The sequence below is a fragment of the Octopus bimaculoides genome, chromosome 9, assembly GCF_046866305.1.
Source record: "Octopus bimaculoides isolate indiv1 chromosome 9, ASM4686630v1, whole genome shotgun sequence".
Taxonomy (NCBI): Eukaryota; Metazoa; Mollusca; class Cephalopoda; order Octopoda; family Octopodidae; genus Octopus; species Octopus bimaculoides.
In genome coordinates, this window is record NC_142936.1 from 23,691,544 (window position 1) to 23,699,043 (window position 7,500).

At 37.9% G+C, this 7,500-nt stretch overlaps 1 protein-coding gene and 1 long non-coding RNA gene across 2 annotated transcripts in view; one reads left to right on the forward strand and one right to left on the reverse strand.

Annotated features, from left to right (window-relative positions):
* LOC106868947 (checkpoint protein HUS1) overlaps positions 1 to 7,500 on the forward strand; it is a 247,580-nt gene that overhangs the window by 98,762 nt on the left and 141,318 nt on the right. The window lies entirely within an intron of this gene.
* The window catches only part of LOC149134017 (uncharacterized), a 9,064-nt gene continuing 3,970 nt past the window's right edge, over positions 2,407 to 7,500 (reverse strand). The window contains exon 2 of the long non-coding RNA XR_016242980.1: positions 2,407 to 3,731. This is a non-coding gene — a long non-coding RNA (uncharacterized LOC149134017). The remainder of the gene's footprint in view (positions 3,732 to 7,500) is intronic.

Here is a 7,500-nt window from a genome sequence, read left to right on the forward strand (position 1 = left end):
CCACAGGTTCACACAGGCTCTACTGTAAACCAATCAAAAAGGGTGCCTACTTCAATATAACTCCCTGCCACTCGCCTACAGTGTTTGAAAATCTATTAACTCTTTAGCATTCATATTATTCTGTCAAAAGTAATGAAATTACATGTATTTACATTGTTTCCAGTTTAGCAAGCAATATCCACTAGCTTCGAGATTTCGACGATGTGATTGTTTATTTTAAGAATGGCATTGTAGGATAGGTGTGAGAGTCCGGATCTGGCTGATTTAAACATAAAACAGGTAGAATATTTTGACCGGATATGGCCAGTTTAAATACTAAAGGGTGTCTGTCAGTGAGAATATCTTGAATCTGTCTTCCAATAAAGATGTCTGCGCTGTAGTGGCCCCCTACTATAATGAGGCTCTGACAACCAGTACATTTGTAGCGTACTTCTCTCTCTCTCTCTCTCTCTCTCTCTCTCTCTCTCTCTCTCTCTCTCTCTCTCTCTCTCTCTCTCATATATACATGGATACGGACGTAGTGGATAACAGCTAGCCTTCGGCCGCACTTTTGGACTTTGTTGTTTGTGTCCACCACTCTGATTGGTTGGTGTTGGCGCATTCTGTCTCCTGTTCTATTGCACGCCAAAGTGCAACCCAACCAATCGCAGCTTTCAGATAAGGTCGCGTGAGACAGTCTTTTCTGAACCCCAGTTTGAGCCGACAGTATGTTATAAATAGCTAGCTTTTCACCGTCACAATTTGTCAGTCGTTTCGGCTCTAGACCTTCTGAGGTCTAGACGCTGACTACAGAGCATACAGCCAGTTCCTGCGACGACCCCACAGCAGCACATGAAGACTCGTCAACACTTCGTTCAACAACATTCAGAAACTCCATCTTCGTCGCCACCTCCATCTACTTAACGTCAACACCAACTACTCTACGTACACACCACCAACAGCATTCGCACAGGTACTATTCTCAACGCTGTTTGGGAATTACTTCACCATGGTTAACAGCGAATACAACCTGCGAGAACTCCTGTACCAAGTAACCGGCAGCAGCATTGAAGCCTCAACTTCTCACGACATGTGCCTTTCCCCGGCTCTGCTATGCGGCCTCGACTTCTTGCTACAGCACCTCAACCACTATGTACCTTGGATACGAACTGGTATTTTATCATCCTTGTGTCTGGACTTTCTTCTAACGTCCTTATAGACTCTTTTCTATGCTCTGTATTTCTCGAACACACATACATCCATGTTTGTATACACATACACTTTGTTTGCATGACGGCCTGTCTATTATTATGTTTATATGTCGCACTCACCCACACAGACACATGTTGACATATCAATAAAATCTTCTCTTAAACCTTCTACCGGTTGTGTCTCTCTTTTCCTTCTTGGCACTATACTTATTTATCCTCTTTTCGTATTTTTTATTTGTATCGGCCGTGCGATGTACTAGAGAAGCCATTCCTCGCCACCTCTCCTTGTCGCACGGTCCTTACACATTTAAAGATCGCATTACTTAAATGCCCGACCTAATACCCACATGTCCGACCCTAATACCCAAGAGAGAGCACAGCTGTAAAGTTGGCAAAGAGATATAACGATGTGATAATTAGATGTAAATTGGTGACGTAGATCACTTCTAGTAATTTCTTACTGCACATTGACTGAGAAGCATTGGAGCACGTGACATATCAAACTACTAATGATCCGTCAAGTTTAGAAGAGGTGTTGGTTCTTCCTACAACTATATGAATCTCACTAAGCTATGAGAGCCTGCGACGGTCATGTGCATTCCTTTTCCTCTTCCTTCTCCTCCTCATGACAAACCTACCCTTAACTCCTAAGTAAAACAGCCGATGCATGTGACTTACTGCTATAATATTTTTTTAAACTGTAGATCACTAAATATTGGCTTTAAATTTTGGCACAAGGCCAGTAATTTCAGGAGAGCGGATAAGTCGATTACATTAACTTCAGAGTTCAACTCCGAAAGGATGAAAGGCGAAGTCAACCTCGGCGGAATTTGAACTCAGAACGTAAAGACGTACAAAATGCCATTAAGCATTTTTCCCGGCGCAGTAACGATAGTCAATCAAAAACTAACATCAAGCTTACAATAAATTGGTATATAAAGTTTAGAGGAAATAAATGGTTTAAATGTTTATCTAGTGAACAGGGTATAATATCTAGAAATGGATAACTTTGAATCACTAGAAACTGGAGTAGAAGATGGTATTTCTCAGAACTCAGTAATTGGACAACACCTATTTCCAATATACATAACCTGATATACATATGTAAGGAATCATCAATGTGGAAAATATACAGTGTAAAATGTAAGCAATGTAAAAGGTCACCATTGTAAACGTGCTTTTGAGAAGCACGTATAAATGAATATCAGAGGACATGTTTTTAAACGAAACATTACAACTTTATTTGAATGGTAATGAGAGCTGACAAGTGATGAGCGAAGCGGGCGTATATGTAGGAGTCAGAGGAAAGCGATAAAACTTACGATTGAACAAATGATATAGTTGTAAGCCGTAATAAGCTAGCAGAGACGGAAATAAACCACTCATGATGTATGTAGCGTTGTGTAGATAAAGACTAACTGAAAAGGTACTCGCAAGGTGGAGTTGACAAAAACGTTATAGGATGTCCATGATGTGGTTAGTGTTGAGAGCTTAATTTGATTCAGTAGCTTGCGGCGCTAAGGTGGTAAGAAATACAAAAAGGCAGGTTCCATCATAGAGAAACAATGTGGTCCGTGTCGGGTCCAACCGTTGATTGTCGAAAAATCGCGCGCCAACCAAGCGGGCGGATAACTGCTCTTTGGTATTCCTACGCGCCCAGCTCTGATTGGTTGAAGTAGTCATAACATGACTGTGCTATTGCAAAACAACACCAATGGCTTTCCTGACTCCTACATATACAATTACATGAGTTTATTTTTCTTAACACTGTTTTCTGAGTTCATATCCTGCCGAAGTAAACTTTTTGCACTTTTTGTCCTTTTGAGTCGATAAGGTGTCATTCAAAGGTGGAAGACTGGTGAAACGGAATCATTAGCGCGTTGGATGGGTTGCCTCGCAGTATTTGTCCCGCCCCTTTGTGTTTTGAGTTCAAATCTCGCTGTGGCCAACATAGGTGATAAGGGACGCCAGCGCCTATAAACCTTTATATTTCAGAGTTTCGGATGGGGATGGGGGGGGGGGGAAGAAGAAGCTGTCTTCAAACCGGAGATCTGGTCCGAGCGCTTGCAACAGAAAGAACAGCAAAGAATGCCACCCACTCCAGGGACCAGGAGGTTGTGTTAAACTGGATAACACAACTCGGAACAGATAGAGAGGAATTGACAGAGATGTTAGAATATCGGACAATCGGACAGAATGCCTTCTGGTAGTTATTCCGGCTTCTTGCACTCTGAGTTCATATGTCACTGAGGTCAACCTTTTTGGGGTCGATAAATATAACTGCAACTTAAGGTAATAAACTGGTGGAATCGTTAGCACAATGAATGAAATACCTTGCAGTAGTTGTTTTTGTTCTTTGAGTTCTGTGTTCAAATCCAGCTGTGGTCTACTTCAGTAGTAGACTTAATCCATCACCTAGTTTAATCGTACCATCTTGGATCATTGGGTGCCTGTAGCGGAGTCCACTCTGTTGCAAGCATTCGGGTTAGGCCATCGGTTTAAAGATACTTTTCTCTTTCTCACCCATTAATTTCAGACGTCCTGTAAAAGAGTATAAGCATTCCTCTTGACTAAATGATAAATATATATATATATATATATATATATATATATATATAGATATGCAGGGCAGGGAATCATCAATTAGTAATAAAATTAATAATTAACAATTTTGCCGGGTAGCTCAGTATGAAAAAACCTTCTTCGGTAAAAAACATTTATAATCATAAATATATAGGGATTGACAGTAACCTGCTTCTCCAACATACTGAGAATTCAGAAATAGCAGTCAAAGAACTACTGATTTCAAAACTACAAATTATTACTCTAGATTGATAGCGATATTTTTGATACACACAGAACAAAAAACAGTAGAGAAGAGTAAAAAAACACTTGCCTTTAGTTAATTTAGTACAATTGTTTCACAGTTAAGAGTAAATAATACTCTATTCTGATCTTCAGCTAAATATTCTAATAAATTTGTTAATGTCTAAATAACTCACGTTAATTTTGACCATGTGAACATCAATACCACGTGAGGAAGACGTTAAGAAATTTATCGGCCAGTAAGTTCAAAATCCCTCGCCCTAATGAATTTCAATTCAGTGTGTATCAGAAATAGTCCCGCTTAGGAAAGAGACTCGTACGAATTCCTGCGGTTTAACCATCCACCTTAGAGTTATTATTAAAATATAGATATGCAGGGCAGGGAATCATCAAGAAGCAGGTTACTGTCAATCCCTATATATTTATGATTATAAATGTTTTTTACCGAAGAAGGTTTTTTCATACTGAGCTACCCGGCAAAATTGTTAATTATTAATTTTATTACTAATTGATGATTCCCTGCCCTGCATATCTATATTTTAATAATAACTCTAAGGTGGATGGTTAAACCGCAGGAATTCGTACGAGTCTCTTTCCTAAGCGGGACTATTTCTGATACACACTGAATTGAAATTCATTAGGGCGAGGGATTTTGAACTTACTGGCCGATAAATTTCTTAACGTCTTCCTCACGTGGTATTGATGTTCACATGGTCAAAATTAACGTGAGTTATTTAGACATTAACAAATTTATTAGAATATTTAGCTGAAGATCAGAATAGAGTATTATTTACTCTTAACTGTGAAACAATTGTACTAAATTAACTAAAGGCAAGTGTTTTTTTGCTCTTCTCTACTGTTTTTTGTTCTGTGTGTATCAAAAATATCGCTATCAATCTAGAGTAATAATTTGTAGTTTTGAAATCAGTAGTTCTTTGACTGCTATTTCTGAATTCTCAGTATGTTGGAGAAGCAGGTTACTGTCAATCCCTATATATTTATGATTATAAATGTTTTTTACCGAAGAAGGTTTTTTCATACTGAGCTACCCGGCAAAATTGTTAATTATTAATTTTATTACTAATTGATGATTCCCTGCCCTGCATATCTATATTTTAATAATAACTCTAAGGTGGATGGTTAAACCGCAGGAATTCGTACGAGTCTCTTTCCTAAGCGGGACTTTTTCTGATACACACTGAATTGAAATTCATTAGGGCGAGGGATTTTGAACTTACTGGCCGATAAATTTCTTAACGTCTTCCTCACGTGGTATTGATGTTCACATGGTCAAAATTAACGTGAGTTATTTAGACATTAACAAATTTATTAGAATATTTAGCTGAAGATCAGAATAGAGTATTATTTACTCTTAACTGTGAAACAATTGTACTAAATTAACTAAAGGCAAGTGTTTTTTTACTCTTCTCTACTGTTTTTTGTTCTGTGTGTATCAAAAATATCGCTATCAATCTAGAGTAATAATTTGTAGTTTTGAAATCAGTAGTTCTTTGACTGCTATTTCTGAATTCTCAGTATGTTGGAGAAGCAGGTTACTGTCAATCCCTATATATTTATGATATATATATATATATATATATATATATATATATATATATATATATATCTCGCCAGCCATTTCGTCCGGTACCAAGCCACTGCCCTGGACTAGTATTATATTTTAACAACTCTGAATAGATGTGAAGCAAAGTTGCTATGGGGTGGCAGACAAGATTGAACTGTGGAGAGAGTATGACATATTCAGGTTATCAAACTAACATTAGATGCCATTCATCATTACATGTCGACGGAACAGCTTGGTTCTCATTTTAGGAGACATGATCTAATGGGGACAATGCTAATCTTTCGATCGACTTATCTGCGCGACAGAGTTTAACTCGAGACTACACAACCACAACATACAACTACAAGTATATTTCACGTATTTTATTGTATTGAAGACGCATTTTTTCGTGAAAAAAACAAACAAAAAAAAAAAACAGTATGAAACCAACGGTTGGCTCAGTTGGTTAGAGCGTCGTTCTAATAACGCGAACGTCGTTCAGCCCGATCATGCGGATGGAATTTTGCTAAGTAAAATTTTTTTTATCTTTTACTTATTTCAGTTTTTAGTTGAATGAATCGACCCCATTTCTTAGTTTTGTTTTTAAGTCTGGTACTTATTCTACCGGTCACTTCTGCCGAACTGCTAAGTTACAGGGACGTAAACACATAAACACCAGTTGTCAGCAGTGGTGAGATGACAGACACACACACACACACACACACGGCGGGCTACTATCAGTTTCCATCTACCAAATCCACTCACGAGGCTTTAGTTGGCCTGGGGCTATAGTAGAAAACACTTGCCTAAGATGCCACGCAGTGGGACTGAACCCGGAACCATATGGTTGAGAAACAAGCTTCTTACTACACAACCACGTCAGCACCTATAACGGTTGTAACCAGACTTAAAATAAGTATACTTTTCTTCCACGATTCCGTATCTACCACACCACAAAACACGGTCCTCTACTGTACTGGTCTTGCAATGGTATTTCTCATTGAAAAATGCTGTTGAAACTCTTTTTTGGAAAACCGAACAGTGAACTAATCAATAGATTAGACCAGTCTAGTTAAACAAATTAGTATTAAACAATAAACAGTCAAAGCATTACTCCACTCAAATGCAAATACTATTTATACTACTACTCACACACAGTGTTTTAGTATAATTAATACGCAAACACAGAGAAAAAAGATAGGAGAATGTGATACATCATCTCGACATTTGCTAGACTGACATGACAAAATCACATAAACCGACCACGTTAATTTAATCAATTTATAAACAGCTAAAAGTCTGTCTTTACGATATAACCAGATGCAATTAATTCTTTCCTATAAAAACATTAATAAACTTTTTATTCCTCCCTCGAGTGACCGCTTCTATAATGTAATATTATATCTTGGGAAAATAACAAGAAAATCAGTGCTAAACGTCAATGAAGAACTTCAGAAAATGGTTGAAAAAATGGCATAGCGAGATGACAGTGTGTTTTGAACCATCGGACTCATACTTCTCAGCTTCAGATCACGGATGCCATAAAAGTAATTAAGCTCAGGCAATTGTGGATCGGTAAATTAGATCGATTTGTGAGTAGAAATCTTGCTGCCAAACAGTTTACAGAATGTTCTGGAACTTTTTTTTACCAACAGTATATAAAAAGGTGGACAACAAAAGAAAGTTATCAGACTCTTCGGGGGTGGGTGGGTGTAATTTATCTCTGTGATGGCTTCTCAATTATTCTATCTTCAAATATTGATAACAGTTGCAGACACCGCATGGAGTTATGCTGGTTAATCTCATGAAAATAATTTTTGTAATCAATTTAAGTGGTATAGGTGGAATTCCTGTTGTCTCGTTTGTATCCTCTGCTTGTTTTGCTAACAAATAAACCTTCTCTCTGAGACACTAATAACT